Here is a 3,142-nt window from a genome sequence, read left to right on the forward strand (position 1 = left end):
CAAGGTGAAGCAGTGGCCTAGACGTCCCAGCAAATTGTGCATGGTTCAATTTGGAGTATCCCTCACATTCCTTCTCCTATCCAAGTTCTCAAATAAAACTACAAAAAAAAAACAAAATCCCTAAACTGTTTCTTGACTAAGCCAAGCACTTTGAAAATGCTAAAACGTGATGTTGTTGCTATGGGTAACCCAGGGGAATCCGTAACCAGCAGCTCCCAAGGGAGTACTGCTACAATAATAATAATAATCATGAATTTGGCATTCCTCCAGTTTTTTTCTGCCTAGGAAGCCAGAGTTTCTTGTGCCGCCCTTCCCAATGGCCCCTTTGCTTTAAGGGAGCTACACAGCCCAGGCATTATCAGGCTGCACCGTGGCCTGGTTGGGTTACTCCCTGCTGGTGATGGACAGGTGAAAAAGGGGGAAGAAAGTAATTGGTGGCAAGGTAACTTGAGTCTGTTTTACGGCAATAAACACTGGCACACCAGACACTGGCCCCCCATGAGCGATCTTCAGAGGAGAAAACTTGGGAGGGATGAATCTGCCAGAGTGCGGTTTATCTTTTGTTTACACCCATCCAGTATAGACAGGTCTCAGGTGGCTCATTATCAGACATCAGATTGGTGAGAGGCCCTCTGGTCCTCTGTACCCAACTACAGAACTTTCCTTATAAAGATTTGAGGACACTGCTGTTGGGTAGACCCTGATTTAAAGGGGATATCATTGCTCTGTTGCAAATAGTTGGTTGGAACACATTGCATTGACACTCTTATTCTTTATGGATTATAAACACCTTCTGTTGAAGGTTGAGTACTCCACCATTGAGCTTAAAGGTCCCGGCTGCTGGCAGACTCTGTTGTGGTTTACCATCTGGGCAGTGGTTATTCAGGGCTATTAGATTAGTGCTAGACCATGTTGTTAGTTGCACTCTTCAGGACTATACAACAGGGTACTCCTGTGCACTAAATGCTGTTTATTGGTGCTGCTTTATTGCTGCTCATAGGGGGAGATTTACTAAACTGGGGCTCACAGAATCTGGTGCAGCTGTGCATAAAAACTGATCAGCTTCTAATTTCAGCTTGTTCAATTACGCTTTGAAAAACAAAAAAAAAAACAGAAACTGGCTGGTTAATATGCACATCTGCAAAAGATTCTGTGTGCATTAGTTTTAGTAAATCTCCCTCATAATGTCATTCCCTACCTACCTAGTAAATTGAATCAAGGCAGGGTGTTAAAGGGAAGGAACCCCCTGTTATATTCACTTTATCTTGAGGCTATACTCTACTGCTGGCACTATGTGGTTGTATTTACTATTTCTACTATTGTCTTGTTATTATTTACCTGTAGAGGTTGTTCGTGTGTTAAAGCAGAACTTCACCCAAAAAAGAAAGTTTCACCTAAGGGCCTCCTCCCCCTCCTCTTCCCCAAAAGGCACTTTTTTTTGGGGGGGGTACCTGGTTTTGACAGTTACCTGCTCCCACTCTTGTTCAGGTCACCTAGGCAATGTGAGTGGAAGATCTTCTCTCCCCCTCAGCAGTAATCTGGGGCATGTTGCATGTCCCAGAAGACTGCAGGACCATTCATAATGTGCAGCACGGCTCACACATGCGCAATGGGCACCTGGCTGTGAAGCCGCAAGCTTTCACAGCCGGGTGCCCACAGTTGAGATACCGGTGTCGGGGACAGAAGACGGAGGATAGGAATGGCTCTGATGAGCACATCACTGGATCTTGGGACAGGTGAGTAGCTGTTTATTAAAAGTGAGGTCATCACAGGAAATGGAAGGAGAACCCAACATTTCCAGCTGTTCCGCAAGGGGTCATTGCTACACTTTTATGTCTGTTTATCTGCCATTTTTATGCAGAAACATTATTAAAATAAGTCTTCATCAAGATACACTGTATGCTATTTCTGCTAAACATTGCAATCAAAGCTTCCCATTCTTTATCATTACTCTGAGAGAATGAAGGGAACACTGGTTGCTGAAGGCTATCAAAACATTTCTCCTGTCAGAAACTTGAAAACAATAAAGAAGACCAAATGGTTTCTTTGTTTCACATTTTTTTTAAGCTATTTTGCAGCTTTTTACAAGCATTTTACAACTTCAGGCATTTTTGTTTAGCAAATAGAAAGCACTGGGGGGGGGGGGGGGGCGGGAATTAGGGACGGAGAGCTGCTCCACTCAAGCCAAATGTTTTTAGGCGTTTTAGTTGAAGTCTATGGGGCCGGAAATGCTTGTAATCTGCCAGACGCATATGTACTTTTTTGAGCCACAGACATTTTGTTTTAGGTTTTTATTGTTGTAACATAGAAAAAGTGGCTACTCACAAACACAGATGAAATCAATCATATCGGACTCAGAAACTTGAGTGTCAAAAGTAGTCCATACGAAAGTCCATTGTCCTATTAGGATGACGGCTAACGCGTTTCGAGGCCTACGCCTCTTCCTCAGAGCCACAGAGGCGTAGGCCTCGAAACGCGTCAGCCGTCATCCTAATAGGACAATGGACTTTCGTATGGACTAATTTTGACACTCAAGTTTCTGAGTCTGATATGATTGATTTCATCTGTGTTTGTGAGTAGCCATTTTTTCTATGTTACAACAATAAAAAACATTATTGAGGATAATGCGCTAGGTCGATGCGCCCTTTTTTGTGTTTTTTGTTTGCAGTACTGTTGGACTGCCCCAGTCCTTTAGGGCAGCAAGACCACAGCCATCTGAGATGCTGTCACGAACCGGCAGGACTGGTAGTGGATCCTCTGGACCAGAGAGGCGATGGCACGGGTTGTACTAGAGGACCGGTTCTAAGCAGTTACTGGTCTTCACCAGAGCCTGCCGCAAGGCGGGATGGATTTGCTGCGGCGGTAACTACCAGGTTGTGTCCCCTAGTAACAACTCGACCTCTCTGGCAGCTGATATGGCGTGGTACACAGGGAGTAGGCAAGAGCGTAGTCGGACTTAGCAGAGGTCAGGGCAGGCGGCAAAGGTTCAAAGGCGAGTAGTCGGTAGCAACGGGTTCGGCAACAGGCAAAGCAAACAAACACAGCAGGGAATGCTTTCTCAGAGGCACAAGGCACAAAGATCCGGCAGGAAGCTGTGGGAGGAGAAGGTATTTATGGGTAGTGCACAGGTGAAGCCTAATTA

This window comes from Pelophylax lessonae, assembly GCF_965119305.1.
Source record: "Pelophylax lessonae genome assembly, chromosome: 1".
NCBI classification, from domain to species: Eukaryota; Metazoa; Chordata; class Amphibia; order Anura; family Ranidae; genus Pelophylax; species Pelophylax lessonae.